The sequence below is a fragment of the Coenobita brevimanus genome, chromosome 18 (genome assembly GCF_032717465.1).
Source record: "Coenobita brevimanus isolate Jiangsu-jjx chromosome 18, ASM3271746v2, whole genome shotgun sequence".
In the NCBI taxonomy this organism is placed as follows: domain Eukaryota; kingdom Metazoa; phylum Arthropoda; class Malacostraca; order Decapoda; family Coenobitidae; genus Coenobita; species Coenobita brevimanus.
Genome location: NC_136971.1, coordinates 21701018 through 21728878, shown reverse-complemented (window position 1 = coordinate 21728878; position 27861 = coordinate 21701018). Strand labels below are relative to the sequence as shown.

At 42.5% G+C, this 27861-nt stretch overlaps 1 protein-coding gene across 1 annotated transcript in view; it reads right to left on the bottom strand.

Moving 5' to 3' along the window:
- The window catches only part of LOC145391411 (UPF0047 protein YjbQ), a 429434-nt gene that overhangs the window by 275638 nt on the left and 125935 nt on the right, over nt 1-27861 (bottom strand). The window lies entirely within an intron of this gene.

Genomic DNA, 27861 nt, shown 5'->3' with positions numbered 1-27861 from the left:
GGAGTGGCACACTGATGAACCAGATAATCCAAAGCCAGGCTCCAGTGGTGTGCCATCAAGAATGAAAAAACGCCTATGCTAAGCCCCATCACCTTTTTATATACAGTAATCAAACCAACAACACAGCATGACAGAATGTAAGTACACTGACTACTGTATTATTCCAATATACTGCCACTGATCTAGTATTTATTATATATTACATATCCCCAAAACATTATATACCGTATTTAGAATGAAAAAGTACATAAGGAATTATATATATATATATAAAGAAAATTACAGGTAAGCCCTTAATTCACGCGAACTTTTTTCACGCGATTTCGGTTATCCACGAATTTTTCGTACAATAATTAAAACAAAATTACAGTATTCAAATAAATAATTCTAATATACAAGAGAAATAAATAAAATATAAAAATGCCTACCTGCTGCCCGTGTGCATACATGTGTGTGTGTGTGTGTGTGTGTGTGTGTGGGAGGTCGGTCTACCATACACCACACAGTCAGTTTGAATCCGACGGTCGAACCATGCATGACTCGCAAATTGTTATTTGTGGCTTATTTTTCTGCCTTCCAGTGACTGCTTGCCTTGTCTGCCAACATGGGGCCTAAGCATAATGCTAGTGATGCATGTGGTAACACACCAAAACGGACCCATAAAGTGATGCTGCTGACAGAGAAAGTTAAAGTGTTGGACAAACTTAAGGGAGGAATGTTGGCGACAATTCTCTGTCAGGACGATTCCCTGTCATTTATTTACATACCAGTTTATTTAGCAAGTACAGTACACTAGTTTTTTACTTATATGAGTTATAAAATCTCCCTGAAAATTAGTTATTAAAGTATTAATTAATCAATAATAAGTATAATTATAGAATGACGGAATCGTCCATGTTTTGATGGTGAATTGACTTCATGGTGAATTGTCTCTGAACCATGTGTTTGGGGTGAGTCAACTGTTCTTACAATAAAGAAGACAGAACGTAGTATACGGGAGTCAGTGAGGACTAGTGCACCAGACTGTGCTAAAGCGTCTCCACCTACGCCTGTGAACTGGCTCGGAACTGTATGTTTCGGGTGAATAAGTCAACTGTTTGGACAATAAAGAAGGCAGAATGTAGCATATGGGAGGCAGTGAGGGTTTATGCACCAGACTGCTGAAGTGTCTCCACCTACGCTTATGCCTGTCAGGTTTCAGTGTTAAATTTCTTACATTTTTGTTGTTTTTCATACTTTATGCTAGTTTATAAGGTGTATGTAGTGCATAAACAGTATTAATCAGATGTAATATACTTAGCAGACATGTGTAATTATGTGCACACAAGGGCAGAATGTATACGCGAATTTACCACATACGCGAAGGGTCTGGGAATGTAACCCTTGCGTGAATTAAGGGCTTACCTGTATAAATAATGTGAGATGCACGTAGCACTTGGACGCCATAGGAGAGGCTGGGATTGACGTGTAACAGCATGGTCAACATCTGGGCGTGAAGAGGTTAAATGTCTACATTACCATGGAACACGGACATAACTGAATTTAGGACAATTGTGGATCGCTAGCATGACCTTGGCTGGTCATTTCCCCGTCAAAGACTGGTTCGGTTGGGTTATGGACGATACTCTAAATACACTTTCTTGTTGTTTCCTGTTATTCTACTCATGTATTCTAATTTGTCGTATGAATATATGAACCGATTATTACTGTGAGGCACAGTTATGGCTAGGTTTTGGAAAAATTCATCAATAATTACCTGCATAATATACGGTACAGTAACCTCAATGTGTCCCAAATTTCCCCCATCAAAACATGTGACCTACTGTTCTCTGATTGTTATTTCTTCAGCCAAACAGCCACAACATTTGCAACAATACAACTCAAGCCTTGTTATATTTCACTGATAAATAACTTGTAGATGAACAAGGAAACAAGGTCATAGGGGAAGTAGACACACGAAAGTTTGTTATTGTGATCGTAACGTACCGTACGTACGATCTTTAGCCGTGTTGTGCTATTATTTCTTAGCGAAGAATTGATACATGTTTCTCATAACACTATTTATGTTGGTTTTGATGGACAAATATGTGAAATAGATGTAATATAAAGCTTATCAATATTTAAAGAAGGAAAGAATAATAACCGTCCCAATACAGAGATGGTAGACTCAGCCCACCAATTTTTGATTCTATTTGAATATTATTACAGCCTCTCTTCCTAGTAGCAGTGAGTACAAAAATGTTATAAATCTCCCTTCCTTTTAGTGACAAAGAGGGCACAGAAAATTACCGTAGTTTAGTTTACAGACTTTGATGTCGAAAATTAAATAATCTGGTGAAAAGTGGAAGTTATTTCTTGGTTAGTGACATCAGGAGTTGTGGCCCTTACTTCCCACATGATAAAGATATTCGACAATATACTAAAGGACAAGATCATTATGTATTTGAAGAGCAATGATCTCCTGACAAATGCTCAGCACGGGAACCAGCCTATCCACCCGTAAGAGTAAACACACCTTCACTTGCGACTCACACCAGTCTTTAATTCATTCCTGGTAAGGATTTTTGGTGTTGCAGCTCTTTATAACAGTTTTAATGTCTTTTCAGGTACATGTTTATTGTGTTATGATATTTTAGCACTAGTAAACACTCTTCATTTAATTTTGGGTAGGGCTTGTCTTGTATTACAGTTCTTTCTGTTGGTGTTATGGTGCTTTCTGATACGGTAGGTACGTGACCCACCGGAATGCTCCTCTATTTTCCCATTGATTCTTAACTTCACACTTCGACGTTTCACATTTCGCGTGGTTTTGGAGAAACATCCAAGCAGCGAAAAACGAGGAACCACTGTGTGTGTGCGTGTGTGTGTGTGTATACTGTATATATATAAATATATATACAGTAATCACTCCAATATCCGACGTAATAGAGCCATAGGTAGGTCCGGTTATTGATTTTGTCCGGATATTGGGCCCCAGCTTATGGACTTGTACTTATGGACCCTAACTCAGAGAAACACCTATACAACTCCCTCTGGACATGCATAGCACCTATTTAACACCCAAATCACACCAATAAGGCACATAAATGACTGAAATAAATGCAAAAGAAACATAAAATGAGGGTTTAGAAGTATGTTCATACATTAATAAACATTCTGGTACTTATGGACCCTAACCTAGCCTAACTCAGAAAAACACATTCCTACTCCACATGCATAGCTACAAACACCCTATTCACACCAATAAAGGACATTAAAGAGTGAAATGAGGTAAGTATAGTATGGAAAAAAGTACAGTATGAAACATTCTGGTAAGTATAGTATGGAAAAAAGTACAGTATGAAACATTCTGGCTACTTACAGCAAGTCCCTGGCCACCTCGATGAATAACTGCCTCCTCTCGGACTCTGACAATAAGAACGATTTCCTGAAGCACTTGCAGTACACTCTTCCTGAAGTCTTGCACTGAACTTAGTCAATAACACACAGAAGTCCGTTCTCTTCACAGTGTTCACTTTTGTCCAAATAATGCTCCATTGTAACTTTGTGTTGCACTTTAACTTTTCCCAATTTGTTTCCATTTTCCAAAGCCAAAACAAAGAAGTCTATTTACATTAAATTTCTTTTCCACTGAGTCTTTCTCTCAACTTGAAAACCTTAACACAACACACCGTTTTTTTCACTGCACAACACTCAAAATTCCCGTGTGGTCTAGTGGAGAAGTTCTTGCTGTTTATTCACTGTCAGAGTCCGAGAGTATCACTGGCAGGCGACCTAGGGGTGCATCGCTGGGGGATGGCGTACCCACTGCAGAGGACTCTGAAGGAAGCCGCAAACTCACATCGAGCGGTGACTCCACCGCGGCTGATGTGCTGGGCTGTGGCTCGGAGCATGAGGGCCTGTCTTCGGGAGGCAACGGAGCGGAGCCAGGGCTGGGCACAGCGGGGGTCACGGGCCTGAAAAAACTGTCAATCGTTGACTGACGCAAGGAACGACGATTCTGACGATTGATAATGCGCTGCCTGAAAGCACGCACTTCCTACACGAGTCCCAAGGGCCCCATCTCCCTGTTGCAGTCCGGGTGTTCCAGGTAGTCTAGGACGAACTCTAGATGTTCCCGGAGTGCGCTCAGCTTGGGGATGGCTGGAGTAGTGTCCTGCTGAAAGAAGTCCGCATCATCGTCGCCTTCGTCGTCGGAATCTTCAAGTTCGGTACTGACACCAGCAACCGAAGACGCGATCTTGATATCAGACAACGTCTGATACTCAGGATCGCCCTCGTCGTTGTCCAATCACTCACGAACATCGTCCACATCAACATCGTCGCCGTGCGTACGTAGCCGTGCATGAAGTCATCCATGTCAAACCCCAGAAAATCGTACTCCACATCCGTTCCGAGAAGCAGACAAGTCCAACCATTTTCAAGAGTTTTCACAGGGACTTCCTTCCATGCACTAGCCCAGTTGTGCAGCGCAGACTTGATGTTGTAGCGGCGAAGGTTTTCCAAAGTCCGCTTGCCTCGAGTGTCACGTCCTTCCCTGCGCTCGTCCTCGTCCTCGAGAACAACCATCACCTTGTCCAGGAACTTCCGACGGTATAGGCGCTTTGTTGCCACGATCACTCTTTGGTCCATGGGTTGAATGAGAGCAGTCGTATTAGGTGGCAGAAACATGCACCTAATACGGCCATTTTCAGCAACCAAGTCCTTGTCGCACGGGTGGGCAGGTGCATTGTCAAGAGAAGGAGAGCCTTTACCTGGTCGCGAGGGATTCCCAGTGTCTTTGTCTGGTAATGGATGACCTCCTTGACGAAGTGACGGTGAAACTAGTCTTTGAAAATCACAGCTGTGAACCATGCTTTCAAAGAATGGTACCAGACGACAGGAAGGACATCCATCACCCCACGAAGGCACCGAGGCTGCTATGCACGGCCAACAACAACGGGTTTAAGCCGGTGCATGCCGTTAGCACTGGCACAACACAAAGCAGATATCCGTTCCTTGGAAAGCTTGCGGTCAGGTACACGCTTCTCCGTCTCCTCGGCTAGAGTGTTCGTTGGCAGCGAGCGATAGAATAGGCCAGTTTCGTCAGCATTGTAGACTTGACCAAGAGTTAGGCCCTCCCTGTCGATCAAGCCTTTCACCTTGTGCCGAAACTCGTCAACTCCATCCTCGTTAGCGTCCAATGCTTTGCCATGTGCTTTACGGTTAGTAAGGCCATGTCGCAAATTGAATGCGAAGAGCCAACCCTCAGATGCCTTGAAGTCTAGGGCATCGTGAAGCCTTCCGAACTTCTCAGCAGCAGCCTTCAGCTCCGTTCCACGTACCATCACACCAGCTGCACGTTGCTGTCGATACCAAATCAACGTGGATCGGTCGATTTCTGCAAACTTGGGGGTAAACATAACCTTCCTTTCCACGTTGCGTTTGCTTCTCGACGAGAAGTCAGCCGTGTACTGCATGAGTTTGTCTCGGGAACGTTTGATATCAAACAAAGTCGACCGGGCCAGGTTGTACTCGCGGAGAATGCGGGAAGAAGACCAACCCGCATCAACTTTCTCCAATATCCCCCTCTTCTTTTCCAGAGTCAACACCACTCTCTTCCTTTTCTCAGGTGGCGGGGCCATCATCACACACACTAAGAGGAGGCCCGAGAGCAGCAGGAGGCCCTGCAGCAGGCAGGGCACCACTACAAAAGCGAACACGTGGGCAGCCATTGCAAAGAGCGTACGTCCAATCACGGTGAGAGACAGGCGGGAAGTGGGGAGGATGCAGTGGCGCTCTATCGGACGTCGGAGGAATAAAGCACCAAAACAATGCTCTCCCGCAGCGCGCGCGGCAAGTTCAGATTACGAACGGGATTTTTTTTTTTTTTTTTTTTTTAGGGGGGGGGGGGGGGTCCAGACCATTTTGGGAATGTTGGATCCCAGGACAATTAGGTCCGGGTAGTGGGGATGTTCGGTTATTGGGCGTCCTATTAGAGTGATTACTATACAGGTAACTCGCACGGAACACGTGGGTTTCGTTCCTACCGTGCCGTGTTAGGTGCGAATTCGCGTATATTTAAACTACTCCGTATTTTGCTCCCTAGACCCCCCAAATGTGTTGTTTTGCTGTTATCTGTCACTGGTAATCACTAGAAAACACTTTAAGTGGTTAGAAGGTTTATGTAATGTTATAACTCACAAATACAGTACCCCAGAGCAAAACTTCAACACACAAATACTGTATGTAAACACAAGGAAACATTCCGACTTCGATCATAGGTAATCATATAAATCAGGTTAACTGGTACCAGTGCTTTAACTTACAAGTACATACCAGAACAGTACATATTTAACTTAGAAATGCAGTACTGTGATATCGAATGATTTCAGTACATAATCTGTTAGGAATGGCTGGAAAAAAAAAAATGTTATGAATACATTTTCACCTTTTTTTTCTACGTTTATGGTAGTTTCGAGTTATTTTTTACGTTATCGTTGTGCCCATGCTTGGAAAACGGAGCGAAAGAGTTGAATTTTAAGTCGTAAATGAGAAAACTGTACGTCCTCCAAGGCTAGACTCTGCCACGGGAGAAAAAAGTGGAGGGTCAGTCCGATTAGCAATAAGGAAGTTGTGTCACAACTTCCAGCTCCTACACCACGAGAATGGCTAAAAATAGAATCGTAATGCAGTTTCAGAACTAACATTAAGTCTAATTATTACGAATACAGATACAAAGCAGAAATAAATACATTTACAGACGGGGAAAACATACTTCTTCCATCATAACAAGTTCATCTTTCTCTATCATTTTACGTTGATCTTATCATTTTACCTTGTTATTTTCGCAATATATATTGCTGTCTCGTAAACAGGGTGGTTGTTTGTGTTTTGCAAGGGAGGAAAAAGATTGTATATTCTGTCTGGGTCGAGATAATGGGTGTAACTACGTGTGGTTAGGCTTGGCCACGAGCGAAAAAATCGTACATCCACTCATCACGATAGCAGATGGTGAACTGACAGATGATACATGAGAGGGTGATGTCAAGGTCAGGCTCATATCCCAGATTTTCGTTCACTTCCCGAAAGTTTTCATAGTTTTCTACACGTTGCATTGCATCAAATGATCCAAACCATTACAGCAAACCTGAGCAAATAGGTAAAGATACCAAGACAAAAATGTATTTTTCTCTTATTATAAGTCTTTAACGAACAAACCAAAAAGGCAATATTTCGACGCCGATCATGGGTAATCATATAAATCAGGTTAACTGGTTACAAGGCTTTATTTAATGCTTACAAGTACATATCAGAACAGTAAATATTTAACTTACAAATACAGTACTGTAGAAAAGCAGTACAGTAAGAGTTTAACGAACAAACAAAAAAGGCAATATTCCGACGCCGATCATGGGTAATCATATAATTCGGGTTAACTGGTTACAAGGCCTTATTTAATTATTTAATTTTATTTAAGTGCTTACAAGTACAGTACATACGAGAACAGTAAATATTTAACTTACAAATACTGTACAGCACTGTGGAAAAAACGAACAAATAAAAAAGGCAATATTCTGACGCCTATCAGGTAAACTGGTTATAAGACCTTATTTCTTGCTTTAACGTTATTTAATAGTACTTTAAGTTGAACATAAACTTACCAGAACAGTACAGTACTGTAAATATTTAACTTACAAATACTGTGCTACTGTACTCGGGAATGTCTCACTCACTGAATAATTTCCCGCCTAGATCGTCACATAATCAAAACAAACCGTGCGCTGCGGTGACGTTCGAGGATTTGATCTTTCAAAGGCCTCTCCTGCGTTAATCTGTAGTTTTCATAATGGTTCTTTAATCTTACGTTGTCTTATATGTACCCCAGCCCTTACCGTGTATAATTGCGAGCGCGTTCCGTGAGATCGTGTTCCGTGCGAGTTACCTGTATATATATATATGTATATATTGGGAGCGTTCTTCAGTCCACGTACCGCTTTTGCGGACACAACGGCTGCTGTGGTTGAACCAGTGTCGCATACTATAGAGTATGTTTGCACCCAGTCAGCTTGCGTGGGACGATTACACTTGCTTCACAGACTACACACACATCCAAAGCCACTCCAACACTAGAATTACACTTACAAGCACTTCTCACCCTACATACAATCTCTACCAGACAGCCTAAGCCACTTGGTAAAGATACATTGGCTATATCGTCCCCACTTCGGTCGGGATAGGCCGGTCCTGCAGTGGATACTCAAACGGCTGATAAGATGAGATGATATATATATATATATATATATATATACAGGTTATCCCTTAATTCACGCGAACTTTTTTCACGCGATTTCGGTTATCCACGAATTTTTCGTACAATAATTAAAACAAAATCATAGTATTCAAATAAGTAATTTCAATATACAAGAGAAATAAATAAAATATAAAAAATGCCTACCTGCTGCCCGTGTGCACACATATATGTATGTGTGTGTGGAAGCCTGGGAGATCGGTCTACCACGCACCACACCGTCAGTTTGAATCCGACGGTCGAACCATGCATGACTTGCAAATCGTTATTTGTGGCTTATTTTTCTGCCTTCCAGTAATTGCTTGCCTTGTCTGTCAACATGGGGCATAAGCGTAGTGCTAGTGATGCATGTGGTAACACACCAAAATGGACTTGTAAAGTGATGTTGCTGACAGCGAAAGTTAAAATGTTGGACAGACTTCAGGGAGGAATGTCGGCGACAATTCTCCGTCAGGACAATTCCCCGTCATTTATTAACAAACCAGTTTATTTAGCAAGTACAGTACACTAGTTTTTTACTTATATGAGTTATAAAATCCCCCTGAAAATTAGTTATTAAAGTATTAATTAATCAATAATAAGAATATTAACAGAATTACAGGGAATTGTCCATGTTTTGACGGTGAATTGACTTGATGGTGAATTGTCTCAGAACCGTATGTTTGGGGCGAGTCAACTGTTCATACAATAAAGAAGGAGAATGTAGCATACGGGAGACAGTGAGGGCTAGTGCACCAGACTGCTAAAGTGTCTCCACCTACGCCTGTGAATTGTCTTGTAACCGCATGTTTGGGGTGAATGAGTCAACTGTTCATACAATAAAGAAGGCAGAATGTAGCATACGGGAGGCAGTGAGGGCTAGTGCACCAGACTGCTGAAGTGTCTCCACCTACGCCTGTGCTTGTCAGGTTTCAGTTTTAAATTTGTTACATTTTTGTTGTTTTTAATACTATATGCTAGTTTATAAGGTGTATGTAGTGCATAAACAGTATTATTCAGATGTAATATACAGTAATCACTCCAATATCTGACATAATAGAGCCATAGGTAGGTCCGGATATTGGTTTTGTCCGGATATTGGGCCCCAGCTTATGGACTTATACTTATGGACCCTAACTCAGAGAAACACCTATACAACTCCCTCTGGACATGCATAGCACCTATTTAAGACCCAAATCACACCAATAGGGCACATAAATGACTGAAATAAATGCAAAAGAAACATAAAATGAGGATTTAGAAGTAGGTTCATACAATAATAAACATTCTGGTGACTGGCTCCTGGACTGGTACTTATGGACCCTAACCTAGCCTAACTCAGAAAGACACCTTCCTACTGCACATTCATAGCTCCTAACACCCTATTCACACCAATAAAGGACATTAAAGAGTGAAATGAGGTATGTATAGTATGGAAAAAAGTACAGTATGAAACATTCTTATGTCCGGATAGTGGGGATGTTCGGATATTGGGCGTCCGGATATTAGAGTGATTACTGTACATACAGACATGCGTAATTATGTGCACACAAGGGCAGAACATATACGTGAATTTACCACATACGCGAAGGGTCTGAGAACCTAACCCTCGTGTGAATTAAGGGCTTACCTGTATATATATATATATATATATATATATATATATATATATATATATATACATATACAGTACCCTTGCGTCCAGCACGGTAATATTGTCTTGCATGGGTCACGTGTTGGACCAAAAACGTGTTGGACTAACAATAGAGCTTATGGGGAAAAATGAATTATGTCAGCAACCCTCGGAAAAGTCACCCTACATACCTACCATATACCTATACATATATTGGTACTATTGTAATTATAATAAATGGTACTGTGCTATGAATGATAACTAACGTTTTAGGATAGTGTTGGTGGGCTTGCTGGGAATGGAAGGTGGTATCCAAGGCTGTAGTTAGTCCTACTGGGTCCCCGGAGGATGGCTGCTGGCGTCACTAGCGGGTAATGGCTGTTGCTCCTCCTCAACCTCCCTCGTAAATCCTTCGAAATCAAACCTCCCTCATAAATCCTTCGAAATCACACTCAGAATCACTATCTTCGTCCACAGCCATGGAAGGTCCTGCTTCTGCCTGTCCTAGCACTGTAATCCTCGGGAAAGTGCATGCTTCTCACACTGTTGACAGAGCCCCGTCTCGTCACTGTGGAAAGTGATCGCTGTCGCTGACTCAGTAGAGAATAAGGAGAAGCAACTTTGTTTATAAACTGGTACGCACGCCGATGAGAAGGGTTTCAAAACGATTGATATTTATTATAAAATATTAATATGTATTCAGTGTCAGGCTAAATGTTCAATGCTGTAGTACGATACATTCTCTGTCGAGTCGCCTGGGTTTTGGTCACACTGTTTTCCCTGTCGTATGTTGGCAGGAATCCATCCAGATGAATTCCAAATGCCCGTGGTATCGTCGGCAATTTTACCACGTTACCGTTCTGATTTACCAACATATCCTCGGCAAACCTGGTACGAATTGCCGTGTGATAGCCTTCGGCTGCCAGGATCTTGTCTTAAGTTTTTTATTATGATCATGTTGGCTTCATTCATGTCATAGGCCTTGGCAATGTCAACTTTCCTCTCCCCTTTCTTCTTCCTCTCGATGATTTCTAGCTTGGTGGCCTGAGGGAGGTGCCGACGCTTCTTGGGGTTCTCAGAAGGCTTCCTAGGCATCGTGAGCAGGGTAAAATGCAGTAACAAGGGCAGAAAATGCAGCAAGAAAAAAGCACCTTCCAATGCAATTATGCGACTGAGTGGCGCTGTGGCGGGAGAAATGTAAACAAAACGTCATGTGACAGCAGAAGCGTTTTTAATTGGGCGGCATCACGATCACGTCACGATAGCGGGCGAGGAAGGCTACTTGATCAGAAGTTTTTCATTGGCTATCATCATCGTGGGAATGTCCAGTATGACCGTGTTGGACCGGGGGTGATCGTGCTAGAGTGAACTCTGCGGATTTCGCCCACTTCTCGGAGCTCAGTGCATGTTATGCTAACACACTCGTGTTGCAGTAATTAAATCGTATTAACCCGCCCCATCCCGTCGACGTATGGGTACGTTGCAACGATTTGCATTTGCCAGTCCCGGCGACGTACCAGTACGTCGTGCAATTGCAAGGTCCCTAATTTGCACAATTTTCAATTTTCGTGCGTGATTTTTCGTATGTATACACGGAACACCTTCCTCTATTCCTCTACAAGATGCCAAGCAGGGACAATGCCTTACACCGCGTAACCTCCCCCCTCCCCCCCTCATGCCATTGTCTTGGCAAAGGACCTGTTACCAGTGACCTGGCTAGTAAAGATATTCAGGGCCAGAGTGATTCCCCAATCGATGACAATGTGGAGGACAATGTTTACATAGCATTAGAAGAAGAAACAGCCAGAAATAATTATCAGGTAATGTGGCAAAAAAAGGTCAGGTATGGTGATTACTTAGTGAATGAAACAATGCTTATAATGCCTTTATTACTGCTTGAAAACCAATATACTCTCATACTACATATATATTCGTACCAAGTAAATAAATAAATACCATTTATGAGTGAATAAAATAGTTACCCTACCATAGAACTCATTTTCTTTGGTGCCAGCATGTTAGAAAACCCACTCAGGTAAGGAGGAACTCCTACCTGGATTGGGTACTTTAAATCTCAGGTGAGTGATTTCTCTATGAATTTTCGATGTTTCTCACCAAAAGCGAAGGTTTTAGCCAAAAAAAAAAAAATCGAAAATACCTCAGGACTGGGGGATGTCAGAGGTGCGGAAAACCTCGGGACGTGACGGGTTAAATAATACTAATTAATTGCTCTCTGTGCTGCACCCGAATCGTGCTGGACTAACACGTGTTGGACGCGAGGGTACTGTATATATATACAAAGTAGATGGGAAGTTGCTGAATGCTGTGAAGAGTATGTACGATGGTGCGAAGCCTGCAGTGCGTGTGGATGGTGAACTAAGTGAATTTTTCTCTTTGAAAGTTGGGTTGAAACAGGGATGTGTCATGTCTCCATGGTTGTTCAATCTGTACATGGACGGGGTAATAAAAGAGGTAAGAGGTAGGGTAGTGGATGTTGCAGTGGCCCTGGTGAGAGAGGATAGTGTTTGCAAACCCCCTGTACTGTTGTTTGCAGATGATACTGTGTTGTTGAGTGAAGACGAAGGGGAGCTACAAGGCTTGGTGGATGAGTTTGGGAGAGTGTGTAAGAAACGGAATCTAAAGGTGAATGTAGGGAAGAGTAAAGTGATGGTCTTTGAGAGAGGTGAAGTCAGTGAATGTACAGCGAGGTTGGATGGTGAGGAATTGGAAAATGTGAGTACGTTTAAGTACTTGGGTAGTGTGATGAGTAAGGATGGAGGTTTGGAGGGTGAAATGCTTGAAAGGGTACAGCAGGGAAGAAAGGTTGCTGGTTCTTCGAAAGCAGTGATAAGAAACAGGGAAGTGAGCATGGAAGTGAAAAAGTTACTACATGACAGTATTGTGATACCAACTCTAACGTATGGAAGTGAAGCTTGGATGTTGTTGGAAGGACACAAGTCAAAAGTGAGAGCAGTGGAAATGAGTTATTTAGAAAGCAGTGGAAATGAGTTATTTAAGAGGAGCCTGTGGAGTCACATGGAGAGACAGGTTGACGAATGAGGATATAAAGGAGCGTTGTGGTGTGGATGTGATAGGAAGCATTATGAGGAACACACTGAGGTGGTTAGGCCATGTGGAGAGGATGGAGGGTGAAAGACTGACGAAGAGAGTGTATATGAGTGAGGTGGAGGGGGGAAGAGGGAGGGGGAGGCCGAGGATGAGATGGAGGGATGGGGTGGAGAGGTATATGAGAGAGGGGTGTGTGAGTTGGGAGCAGGGCAGTGAAATGGCAGGGAACAGGACAACTTGGAGGTGATTTGTTTGTGGCCACCCCAAACGGCACTGAGGCGTCTGGCAATAGATAGATATATATATATATATATATATATATATATTTACAGTGGGCTCGCACAGTGCGCGAGAGATTGGGCGGTGCACGAGCTCGCGCACTGAGAATTCGCGTACTAGGAATACATACTCTTATGAGAATAATTACATATGGCCGGTACCCCCTCATACCTGGACATTTTTTGGCCCTTAGAGACATAATAAAGGTCATATGTTTCAGACATTGTACTAAAGCTATAGCTACGATAACAAAAATATGGGTAGTCACATTAACAACAGCAGACAACAGGCCTGATGACCTTAACCCCTTAACCGCGAGGCGTCACTTTCGTGACGCTTGGGAGCAAGGGATCATATCGCGGGGCGTCGCTTTTGTGATTCTGTGTTATTTTGAATTCACCCGGGCTTCCAAGTAGGGGCTTGTATCATCTATCAGTACTGCCAATGTCCAACACTAGTCAGCACTCCTAATCTCATCTGTACTCCCATCCATTGTTGACAATTTAGCCATTTCTCCCCGTTCTTGACTCCCCTCCCTACCCCACCTCCATTACCCTATCCACTCGCCTGCCCGGCCGTGCTACGCTAAGTAAATCTTCCCTGGAATTTTTCACTGATTTCATCCATTGAAATAAGCCCTATGCCCTATTCTTATACCAAATAATATATACAAGAAAGAAATAAGGTAAGTGAGAGTGCCATACACCTGGAATTGGCTAATTATCACCTGACAACACCTCACGTGCACTCGTTCGCTAATTTTCGCTGTTTTTTTCCCCTTGAAATATGCCGTATAATCTATTTTCGTAATAAATGTACATATAAGGAGGGAAGGGAGAAGCCTAAGTGATATTTACATTCACCTGGAACTACCTAATTTATAATATATTGTCTAGATTTCCTGCCAATCATTTCAGTGCTATACATAGCTGTTTCAACAGCTAACATTGGTAGCACTGAATATCCCCTAAGTAGGCCTCCACCCGGCCCTCCCTTATCAGTTCTCTCTCATCTTCTGAAGTGGAGGTATGTCTGTTTCGTCTTCCTGACTTCAGGGACTTTTTCACCCCCATGCAAAGGGCCCTGTGACCTTTACCCCCTACTAAACCTCGTGTGGAAAGAGGTAAAGGGCTGACAATTGATAAAAGAGTGACTACGATCTTTCTATTGAGTAAAACAGTGCAAGTGGAATTGTAAATAATGTGTAAATAATGTGTAAAAAGCAAGTGAAAGTAATGAATGTAAATATACGTGAACAATGGAAAATAGTTTTATAAGTTACTTCAAGTGACAGTGCATAACACAGTGTAAATAAAATAGAAATGTAAATAACGTAAATAAAATAGAGAACGTAAATAGAAATGTAAATTAGCAGTATTATAAGAATACGAGTATATACCCTAGGAGTAATGAAAGTGAAAGTTTCACTCTAGCATGTCTGAATACTATGAGTTATGAGAGTGAAGATGAAAGTGACATTCACTCTCAATGCTAGTATACAGGACAAGAAAGTGAATGATACGTATTTTACTGAAAGAAATTGAATCCCTACAGTGACAATAAACTAATACTACTGAAGGAAACTTATGGATAAAACTGTAGATATATATAAGTGTTATATAGTAATAGAAATATAAAGTGTGAGGGGTTTTATGAATAATAAATGACAGAGTACCAAGAGTGAAATAGCGCAAGTGCAACGGTCAGACGTGCTCATAATTTTCATTGCTTTCACAGTGGTTTTTTTTTTGGAGTATGGATCCCAAACTACTTGAAAATCTTAGAGTAGTGTTTATAGTGTTAATATCTGGCTGTGGCAATCATATTACGGGTTGTCGGGAAGTGTAAAGTGGAGACTTCGTTACCCAACTTCAGAGGTCTCCACCAGTCCTACGGTAACTGACGAAGGCTCAATAAACATTCCAGGAGAAAGCTGAAGGTATGTGCCATAAGCATATGTAATTTTAATATTCTAGGACTAATAACTGATTTTTGGCAAATATTTTTTGAGAGTCTGTCGGAGCCCGAATAACCCCGCGGCACACGCAAAACATCGGTAAACATGCCCGCGGTGTAGGGGTTAAATAACAGGGGTTCCGAGGCGCGGCAACACTTACAGCACCGCACCTCCCACCGCACCAACACTTCCCTCCGCAGACTCCTCTTGATCACCTTCCCCAGGAGCATCCAAGTCACTCACTTCGACCATAAACCCTTCAAAGTCCAATGATGACACTTCTGACATTGCATCCTCTTCATCCTCGACAGGAACAGGAGCAGACGATGTCGATGGTTCCGCAATTTCACCAACTTGAGCCCGCTGTGTGTAGCTTGTTATGAGCATCTGTCTTCTCCTGTTTATTTCTTCCCTGTGCCTCTCTGTGTAGAAACGGAAGTGTTTGTCGATACCAACCAGAAGTTCCTCCGTTCTTAGGTTGCTCACTTCCTGTGCCTTCACCTCTTCCTTGAGCTTATCCACGGCAGCAAGAATCATGCTAATGTTTGACATACACAGCTCAGTCCTGCCTTCCATCACGCCAGGCTGCTCAACTTGGCTCTGTCTGGCGTCGTGCTCTGCGTCAGCCTCGTCTATCTATTGCAACACTTCCTCGGGAGGCTGTTCCTCAGTAGCAGTGTGCACTCCTTGTATGTCCGCCAATGTAACGTCCTCGAAACCTGGTACAGCTTGTGCTGCTGTCAATGTTCCTGCCTCAGCATTGGCCAGCGGTTGAATGGACGTCTCCTGGGTGATGCATAGGTGAGGCACGAGCATACGCCACGCATGGTTCACCGTTGCAGGTGATCTGGTGCCAGGCTTGTAGGAGAAATTCAACTGCGTCCTTCACCGTAAAGTTACGCCAAAATGCCTCAACAGTCATGGCATCTGTGGTAGGTCGGGATACAGGTGCTGGTGGAGATGGAACGGGAGGAGATGCCTCATCAAGGTCTTCGTTGTGATCTTCTTGTAGGGCATGAAGCTCCTGTTGTGTGTCGGTCTTTCTGCGTAGGTAGTTGTACACTTGCTTATGGTAGAAATGCTTCACTGTGGCGATTAGTTCTTGATCCAGTGGCTGCACTAGTGACGTCGTGCGGGGCGGCAGAAACACAAAACGAAAATCCTTGTGAATATCTTCCAGGTATGGAGGGTGACTTGGTGCATTATCATGCACAAGGAGCATCTTAAATGGAATGCCCAGTTCCCGACACTTGGCTCTCGCATCAGGGACACACCGCCTCGTTAACCAGTCTCCCATAATGTTCCCGGTCATCCAACCATTTACGGACTTGTACCAATACACGCCACTTGCATCCATGTTCGTGAGGTATTTGTATCACCTTGGATGTGAAGCTGTGTGTACAACAACTGGCCTCATCTTGTGGCTCCCAGACAGGTTTACAGTGAACATTACTGTCATCTTACACTTCTGGAGCTTGTGACCAGGGGATTGTTTCTGTCTTTTAGCGATGTAAGTTGATTTTGGCATGGCCTTGTAATATAAGGACATTTCATCGATGTTGTAGATCCGGTCCTTGGTGTACTGTCCCTCTTCAATAATCGCTTTAAATATTGCAGGATAGTCTCTCGCGGCCAGCTCATCGGCAGAGGCACGTTCACCAGACAATTTCATGTAACGGAGTTCCTTGCGCTTGAGAAAACGGTCAAGCCATCCAACCGATGTCCTGAACGGTTTTTCCACTGTTAACCTTCGAGATGCAGCCTTGTAAAAGAGCTGGGTCTGGTTCCGAATAAATCTTCCATTCAGTGGAACACCTTCCTTTTCTTTCCGCATTATGAAGGTGGCAAGATAGCGCTCCATTAGTATCATAGCACGATTTCCCACCCGCGAACGGCCGTCTAGGTCAGAGGCACCGTACGTCTTCACTACAACCTTTATGGCTTCACGGTTCTTCCACACAGTTCTCGCTGTAGATTCAGCCAGTCCCAGGGTTCTCCCGATAGCCGTGTTTCCTTGACCCTCCTCTTTCATCTTAATGATCTTTAACTTGGTGGCGTGCGTCAGAAGTTTCTCTACTCTTGGGGTTGGAGCCATGGTGCGGCGAAGTACAGGCAGCACAAAAAACACCACATGTTGTACACGACAGGTTAGCTGTAGAGAGTGGATCCGCATTGTGCATGAGCCAGAACTGTTATGACGAGCCCACTCCCTTGTACCCTAAGCTGCGCAGTAGAATACCCGGGAATTTCTGCACACCAACATGACGACATGTGACGCGCTGTGTAGAAAATGGCGTTTTTGAGCCACTCCTTGCCTCTGCCTAGCGTTCTGTGCGGTAAACTCGTGCATTAAAGGGTTTTTAGTTATAATTTTTGGTCACTCGTGCGTAAGGCGAATCGCACACTGCGGTGACGCACACTGTGCGAGCCCACTGTATATATATATATATATATATATATATACATATATATACACAGTAGAAGTCCTATTTTTCGGCATCTATGGGACCAGGCAAGTGCCGAAATACCAAAATTGCCAAATTATCAAAAACCCTACCCACTCAGTACCTTATATGTTTCGGTGAATATTATCATCACTACTCATATCATTACAAATGTGTTTGGAGAGAGTACTGTATACTGTTTGACACTGTACAATACTGTAATGAATACAGTACTATACATGAATATGAAAAATAAAGAAATTAGTGAATATACTGTATATAAATGTAATGATACAGTAGGCTTGCAAGTTCACATGCACTTACCTAAGCTTATAGTAGGTTCCTTATTCACATATGAACAATAGAAGGGGTTGATTGGAGTCTGCTACTGCTGGAAGAAGTCCCCAGCAGTAGAGGGGACGAAAAAAATCGGAAAATCTGCCGAACGATCAGAGATTTTCGTAAATGGGACTATTTCTCAAAACTGCTGAAATGTCAGATTTGCCGGGGAATTGGATGCCGAAGAATTGGACTTTTACTGTATATATATATATATATATATATATAGATAGATAGATAGATAGATAGATATAAATCTACTCACTTGATATAGTGTTACTGTCATGTGTCTGCCCTTTCCTCTCCTCCAACCTTCTTTCCTTCCATCCACTTCTGTCTTCCTTTCCTTCATTCTTTCCTTGTCCCTCTGCCTACAGGTGACTTTACACTCCCTCTTTTGTGTTTCTTTCATTCTTTCCTCTTCCTTCTGCCTGTGGGTGACTCTACACTGACTGAGAAGTCAAATGGTTTCCTGTACACAAGGAAACCATTTACTACGCTGGGTGGTAACCAAATAACCAAATTTTGGCGCCTAATGCTTTAGTAGGTAATTATTTGCGCTCTAATTGGATTGAGCTGGTGAAGGTTTATATCAAGGGATGGTTGGGGTTGACTGCTCATGTAATGCCATTCAGGGATGAGTGAGGCTTGTCACTCTCATCTTAAATGTCGGGACCAACTGCCTAGCCCCGGGCTCCTACACTCCTCATGGGACAATTTAGGATTGGATGATGGATGGATGGATAGACAGATACATATTTATATATATATATTTTTTTTTCATATATAGGTAGGTGGGGATACTCATCATCCATTCACTCAGTGTTGCCTTATGGTCTCTACACTGAGTGACAAGCCAAGTGGTTTCCTAAACCTCAGGAAACCATTTACTATGCTGGATGGTAACTAACCATATAACTGGGGCTTCTGGCAGGGTTAAATGTCCCCAAGATACCCCTATCAAAAATCACCAAATTATGGCAAATGTTTTGAAGACCCTCAGGGGGCCCAATACAAGCCCAGGGCCCCAACCAAATGGGCAGATCTGCATGGCCATGTGGAATATGAGAGGTGTGAATGAGGAGAGTAAGAGGGTGGAAATGGTGAATCTGATCATGAGTGCAAGATTAGCAGTGATGGCATTACGTGAAACTAAGATGAAAGTTGTGAAGTGGAGGAGTGGGAGGATGTAAAGTGTGTAAGGTTGGACACGAATGGGCATGGAAGTTGCAAGGAAGGAGTTGCTTTGCTGAAGAATGAAGTGTGGAAGACTGGAATGACAGATTACAAATGTGTCAGCTCGAGAGGTATGTATGTCTTGTTCAAGACTGAGAAGGTGAAAGTGGCAGAGACTGTAGCACTGTGTGAGGACTGGAAAGAGAGAAAGACAGGTTTTGGGATGAGCTGGATGAAGTAGTAGGACAAACGCCCAGGAGTTATAAAGTGATTGTAATGGGCGATATGAATGGTTGAGTAGGCACTGGTCCTGTGAATGATATCCATCCATCCATCATCCAATCTTCCGTTGTCCCATGAGGATCACAGAAGCCCGGGACTAGGCAAGTTGGTCCTGACATTTAAGATGCAAGTGACCAGCCCTACTCATCCCTGAGTAGCATTACATGAGCAAAAAACCCCAACCATCCCTTGGATATAAACCTTCACTGGCTCAATTCGATTGGAGTGCCTTAATTACCCACTAAACCACCAGGTACTAAAATATGGTTATATGGTTACCACCCAGCATAGTAAGTGGTTTCATGGTGTACAGGAAACCATTTGACTTGTCAGTCAGGGTAGAGTCACCCACAGGCAGAACGAAGAGGAATGAAAGATGGAAAGAAAGACAGAAGAGGGAGTGTAAAGTCACCCGTGGGCAGAAGGACGAGGAAAGAAAGAAGGAAAGAAAGACAGAAGAGGATGGAAGGAAAGAAGGATGGAGGAGAGGAATGAGCAGACACCTGAGAGCAGCACTACAACAAGTGAGTGGATGTTGAGTGCCCCCACCTACCAGCAATGTGAATAATATAATGGATAATAATGGAGTACCAGAAGAGAATGATAATGGGAAGCGACTGAAGGACACATGTCACGAAAGGAGGTTGTGCATTTCTAATTCTTATTGTAAAGACAAAGATGCTCATACATATACATGGTATAGAGGGAATGGAGATCATGCTGAAAGGAGCCTGACTGATTACATCCTTGTAGAGAAATTGATGCCAGGTAGTGCTGATGATACGAGGGCAGTGGGAGGAAGATGTGGAGGTTTGTCACATCATATGATTGTGGTATGCAAGACCAAGCTGAGACAAGTGAGGTGGACAAAGAGAGAGTGAGGAACTGTTAGGGAGAGAAACTGAATGTCGAGAAGCTGAGGATCAAAGAAATGGCAGATGAGTACAGGGCCAAAGTAGGGGAGGAGTTGGAATCAGTGAATTGGAATGACATGGACCTGGACAGCTTGTGGAATGTATACAGGGATTACTTCGTTAGGAATAGTAAAACAGTGTGTGGTGTGACAAGAGTAACAACAAAGAAGAAAGGTACGGCATGGTGGGATGAAGAGGTCATGAGAGTAGTGGAAAAAAAGAGGAAGTGGCTAGAGTGGATACAGGACAGAGGAGCAGTTGAAATAACAAATGAATATACTGAGATCAGGCAGCATGTAAAGAGACTAGTGAAGAGGAAAATGGATGAGGTAAATGATGATCTAGGAAGAAAAATAAATGCAAATTATGAAAATAGGAAGCTATTCTGGAAAGAGATGGGGAAAACTAGAAGTGATAGTGGAAAGACATGTGCAAGTGTGAAGGATGTAAGTGGTAGATTATTAACCCACGGGGATGAAGTAGGGATGAGATGGAATGAATATTTTGAAAGTCTGATGAATGGGAATGGAGAGAGCAAAGCGACTGTAAGCATGATAGGTTCTGGGGGTGTACAGAGAAGGAATGCAGTGCCAGGAACAGTGACACTTGCACAGGTGGAGAACGATGTGAAGCGGCTGAAAAATAGGAAAGCAGCTGGGATTGATGAGGTGTATGCAGAGATTAAGTGTAGTGGAGAAAGTGGAATTAAGTGCTTGTTGGAGATATGCAAGATGGCATGGATGGGTGAAACTCTGACAGTAGAGTGGAAACAGGCAGTGATTATACCTCTGTACAAAAAGGTGAGTGAAGCTAGTACAGGAAATATCATGGCATAAGTCTACTGAGTGTGGCAGGGAAGGTTTATGGAAGAATTATTATACAGAGAGTAAGAGACCAGAAGTCCTAATGAGTGACAAACAGGGTGGCTTTAGGAGTGGCAGAGGATGTGTGGATCAAATATTTGCAGAAAGACAGATAGTGGAGTAGGCGTGTGAGAAGGACAGTATGGTGTGTATGGCACTTATGGATCTGGAAAAAGCATACGACAAAGCAGACAGAGAAGGACTGAGGAAGGTTTTGCACATGTATGGTGTAGATGCTAAGATGCTAGGTGCCATCAAGAATTTTTATTATGGTAGTGAGGCATGTGCAAAGGTCAATGGGCATCTAAGTGATTGGTTTGTGATCAATGTAGGCGTGCAACAAGGATGTGTGATAACCCCATGAATGTTCAATATATATATGGATGGGGTGATGAGAGAAGTAAAAACAAGAGTAATGGAGAATGGGATGGAATTGGTAATGAATGGTCATGGCTGGAATATCTAAAATTTGTTGTATGCTGATGATGCAGTGCTACTTGCAAACACCAACAAGAGCTTGGTGGACTAGTGCAGCGTTTTGTAGATGTCTGTTAGTGTTGTGCTTTGAGAGTAAATGTAGAAAAGAGCAAAAGCGATGGTTACTAAAAGAGAAAGTAACTCCCAGTGTGAAGTTACAATGAATAGAGAGAGTTCAAATACCTGGGTACAATGACAGGAAAGAGAAGGAAATGTGCAAAAGAAGTGAAAAGCAGAGTGACACAAGGAAGGAAAGTAGCTGGTGCAATGAAGGCCTTGATAAAAAAACAATGGCTTGAGTGTTGCTGCTACACGGGGCTTACATGAAGGAGTGTTAACATACAGATGTGAGACTACAATGTGGCATGAAAATGAAAAGTCAAGAATAAGAGCAGTGGGGATGGGACTACTGAGGAATGTATGTGGAGGACAGAGAGTGGATAGGATACGGAATAACGTGATACGTGAGAGATGCGGAGTGAGGAAGTCTGTGGACACTAGAATTGAAGAGAATGTACTGAGAAGGTATGATCATGTCGAGAGAATGGATGACAATACAGTGGTGAAAAAGATATATCTGCGTGAATTTGAAGGAGGAAGGAGGCGAGGTACGCCAAGTGCAAGGCGGAGGGATATGGTGGATAAGTGTGTGAAGCAGAGAGGTATGGATGTTGGTGAGGCTAAGGGACTGACAAGAGACCAAGCTGGCTGGACAAATTTTGTGCAGAGAAGCGCATAACCAGGAATTTGGCACCCCTTTCTAACGTGACAGCATACGGACAGACTATCAGATAGGTGTATGTGAAGCTACAGAACGTGAAGAAAGTTTTTTAGCCTATCAGATGGAGCCAGGATTCTGTGGGCTTGGACAATGAGCGAATGGAAGCGTGGCACACTGAACTGGGCAAACTTACGCTGTCTAGACATTGCCACTTCTCACCCCACCCAAGGGTAGGAATGGAGGTCCAGATAATGATGATGATGATGATGATGATGATGATGATTATATATATATGGCTGGGAGAAGGAGGGGGGTGAGAAGACAGGAAGAAATCAGTAGGATAGAAGTTGTGGAAGCAATGAAGAAAGTTCAATTGGGGAAAGCCCCAGGAATTGATGGAGTGTGTGGTGAAATGCTGAAGCATGGGGGAGAGATAGTAGTAAAATGGATGTGGAAGATGTGCAGACTGGCCTGGGAGGAAGGTAGAGTCCCGGAGGATTGGAAGTCAGGAATAATTATTCCCTCGTACAAAGGAAAAGGGGAAAAAGAAGTGTGTGGTAATCATAGGGGCATTTGTCTTCTTAGTATAATAGGAAAAGTGTATGGTAGGATACTTACTGACAGAGTTAGAGAAAGAACAGAGGAATTAGTTGGAGAAGAACAGGGAGGCTTTAGGAAGGGAAGAGGTTGTGTAGATCAGATATTCATTCTTAGATCTTTAGTGGAAAAGTTCTAGAGAAGGGAAAGAAGTTGTATACGGCTTTTATGGATTTGGAGAAAGCATATGACAGGGTCGATAGACAAGGATTGTGGAAAGTATTAAGAATATATGGAGTAGATGGGAAGTTGCTGAATGCTGTGAAGAGTATGTATGATGGTGCTAAAGTTGCAGTGCGTGTGGATGGTGAACTAAGTGAATTTTTCTCTTTGAAGGTTGGGTTGAAACAGGGATGTGTCATGTCTCCATGGTTGTTCAATCTGTACATGGATGGGGTAATAAAAGAGGTACAAGGTAGGGTAGTGGATGTTGGAGTGGCCCTGGTGAGAGAGGATAGTGTTTGGAAACTCCCTGTACTGTTGTTTGCAGATGATACTGTGTTGTCGAGTGAAGACGAAGGGGAGCTGTAAGGCTTGGTGGATGAGTTTGGGAGAGTGTGTAAGAAACAGAATCTAAAGGTGAATGTAGGGAAGAGTAAAGTGATGGTCTTTGAGAGAGGTGAAGTCAGTGAATGTACAGAGAGGTTGGATGGTGAGGAATTGGAAAATGCGAGTATGTTTAAGTACTTGGGTAGTGTGATGAGTAAGGATGCAGGTTTGGAGGGTGAAGTGCTTGAAAGGGTACAGCAGGGAAGAAAGGTTGCTGGTTCATTGAAAGCAGTGATAAGAAACAGGGAAGTGAGCATGGAAGTGAAAAAGTTACTACATGACAGTACTGTGAACCAACTCTAACGTGTGGAAGTGAAGCTTGGACGTTGTTGGAAGGACACAAGTCAAGAGTGAGAGCAGTGGAAATAAGTTATTTAAGAGGAGCCTGTGGAGTCACATGGAGAGACAGGCTGACAAATGAGGATGTAAAGAAGCGTTGTGGTGTGGATGTGATAGGAAGCATTATGAGGAACACACTGAGGTGGTTTGCCCATGTGGAAAGGATGGAGGGTGAAAGACTGACGAAGAGAGTGTATATGAGTGAGGTGGAGGGGGGAAGAGGGAGGGGGAGGCCGAGGATGAGATGGAGGGATGGGGTGGAGAGGTATATGAGAGAGGGGGGTGTGAGTTGGGAGCAGGGCAGTGAAATGGCGTGGGACAGGATGACGTGGAAGTGATTTGTTTGTGGCCACCCCAAACAGGATTTAGGCATCTGGCAATATATATATATATATATATATATACAGGTAACTCGCACGGAACACGTGGGTTTCGTTCCTACCGTGCCGTGTTAGGTGCGAAATCGCGTATGTTTAAACTACTTCGTATTTTGCTCCCTAGACCCCCCAAATGTGTTGTTTTGCTGTTATCTGTCACTGGTAATCACTAGAAAGCACTTTAAGTGGTTAGAAGGTTTATTTAATGTTATAACTCACAAATACAGTACTCCAGAGCAAAACTTCAACACACAAATACTGTACGTAAACACAAGGAAACATTCCGACGCCGATCATAGGTAATCATATAAATCAGGTTAACTGGTACCAGTGCTTTAACTTACAAGTACATACCAGAACAGTACATATTTAACTTAGAAATGTAGTACTGTGATATCAAATGATTTCAGTGCATGATCTGTTAGGAATGGCTGGAAAAAAAAAATGTTATGAATACATTTTCACCTTTTTGATATATGTTTATGGTAGTTTCGAGTTATTTTTTAGGTTATCGTTGTGCCCATGCTTGGAAAAGGGAGCGAAAGAGTTGAATTTTCAGTCCTAAATGAGAAAACTGTGCGTCCTCCAAGGCTAGACTCTGCCACGGAAGAATAAAGTGGAGGGTCAGTCCGATTAGCAATAAGGAAGTTGTGTCACAACTTCCAGCTCGCACACCACGAGAATGGCTAAAAATAGAATCGTAATGCAGTTTCAGAACTAACAATAAGTCTAATTATTACGAATACAGATACAAAGCAGAAATAAATACGTTTACAGACAGGGAAAACGTACTTCTTCCGTCATAACATGTTCATCTTTATCATTTTACGTTCATCTTTATCATTTTACCTTGTTATTTTCGCAATATATATTGCTGTCTCGTAAACAGGGTGGTTGTTTGTGTTTTGCAAGGGAGGAAAAAGATTGTATTTTCTGTCTGGGTCGAGATAATGGGTGTAACTATGTGTGGTTAGGCATGGCCACGAGCGAAAAAATCGTACATCCACTCATCACGATAGCAGGTGGTGAACTGACAGATGATACATGAGAGGGTGAAGTCAAGGTCAGTCTCATGTCTCAGATTTTCGTTCACTTCTCGAAAGTTTTCACAGTTTTCTACAAGTTGCACTGCATCAAATGATCCAAACCATTACAGCAAACCTGAGCAAATAGGTAAAGATACCAAGACAAAAATGTATTTTCTTCTTATTATAAGTCTTTAACGAACAAACAAAAAAGGCAATATTCCGACGCCGATCATGGGTAATCATATAAATCAGGTTAACTGGTTACAAGGCTTTATTTAATGCTTTAATTGCTTACAAGTACATACCAGAACAGTAAATATTTAACTTACAAATACAGTACTGTAGAAAAGCAGTACAGTAAGAGTTTAACGAACAAACAAAAAAGGCAATATTCCGACGCTGATCATGGGTAATCATATAATTCGGGTTAACTGGTTACAAGGCTTTATTTAATGATTTAACTTTATTTAAGTGCTTACAAGTACAGTACATACGAGAACAGTAAATATTTAACTTACAAATACTGTACAGTACTGTGGAAAAAACGAACAAATAAAAAAGGCAATATTCTGACGCCTATCAGGTAAACTGGTTATAAGACTTTATTTCTTGCTTTAACGTTATTTAATAGTACTTTAAGTTGCACATAAACTTACCAGAACAGTACAGTACTGTAAATATTTAACTTACAAATACTATGCTACTGTACTCGGGAATGTCTTACTCACTGAATAATTTCCCGCCTAGATCGTCACGTAATCAAAACAAACCACGCGCTGCGGTGACGTTCAAGGATTTGATCTTTCAAAGGCCTCTCTTGCGTTAATTTGTAGTTTTCATAATGGTTTTTTAATCTTACGTTGTCTTATATGTATCCCAGCCCTTACCGTGTATAATTGCAAGCGCGTTCCGTGAGATCGTGTTCCGTGCGAGTTACCTGTATGTATATATATACAGCAGAAGTCCGATTTTTCGGCATCTATGGGACCAGGCAAGTGCCGAAATATCAAAATTGCCGAATTATCGAAAACCCTACCCACTCAGTACCTTATATGTTTCGGTGAACACTATCATCATTACTCATATCATTACAAATGTGTTTGGAGAGAGTACTGTATACTGTTTGATACTGTACAATACTGTAATGAATACAGTACAGTGGAAGCTCGATTATCCAGGCTCGGATTATCCAGCTTTCGGTATATCCGGGCCGTGACCCAATGGTTCAGTGGTACAGTAATTCATAGAATTATCCGTACGATAGCTCCGGTTTAAACAGGAAGCATCCAGTTTCTAGGGAGAGAGGCATGGATAAACCAGAGAGAGTCTTGCTCACCCTGCCCCCACCCACACCTCCTGCTCACAACTCGATCACAAGGGTGGTAGGATGGAGTTTGGTGAGGCAACTGATACTCCTGACGTAGCCTAACCTTACTCTTCTCAATAGGGTGGAGTCAAAGGCTTTTCGTCTCATTGACTCTCCTCCTCTTACTGACTCCCTTCAACCTCTGTCTCTTCGCCGCACTGTTGCATCTTTATCTCTTTTCTATCGCTACTTTAATGGTCACTGCTCCTCTGAACTGTCTGCTTGCATTCCTCCACCTCTACGACGGGCGCGTAGCACCCGTCTGGCAGCAAACTCTCATCCTTTTTCTGTCCAACTCTCTAATGCAAGAGTTAACCGTTACTCCCAGTCTTTCATTTATGCAACAGGTCAGCTCTGGAACTGTCTCCCTCTGTCTGTATTTCCTGCTGCCTTTGATCTCCAGTCTTTCAAACGCAGTGTGTCCAGGCATCTCAAAATGATCGGATCTTGAATTTGGCTCTATATTGTATTTTGTTTTTCTCTTGGAGGGAACTGTTACTGCGGGCTCATGGCCTTTGGTTCCTTCTTCCTCGCATAAAAAAAAATAAAATAAAAAAATAACTACTTAATAATTTAACCTACTTTAACCTAACCTGGGCTCCAGTTAGGAAATTGGGAAACTAAATCCACTTTTGTGTACGATGAGTTTCTTCCATTATGCCCGAAGCAATCATAGGTACGGCTTAAAGAACGTGATAAAAGAGAAAATCTTCCAGCAAGAGAAGGTAATTTACTACCCTCAAAATAGAAAAACACAGAAAACAAACTGGAGGAATATGAAGTGAATTGGTGAGGTCTTTAGGCTGTATGCTTAGACGAAAAGTAATGGGTTTCCTAGTTTTAGGGAACGAAATGAAACAAGAATGTCTGCTAATCAGAAAAAAAAAAAAAAATACTCATCTCATGTGTTCTCGTAAGTTAGCATTCAATTCTGCATTCTTCGTTAGGTATCGCGCCTCTCAACACATTTCGGACCGACAAAGCATTGTTATTTCTTCCTCTTACATTTACTGTTCACTCTTTTGTTCGTTCTTAAGTGTACTGTATGTATGAAAGAGAGTATTAATACAAACAATAATGCATTCCATTAACCCCATCATAGCTGTCAGCCTCGAACAATGGTTTACTGTACCAGTGTCAGGGATGTTGGGTTAGGGAGAGCTATAAAAAACTGCGAACAAT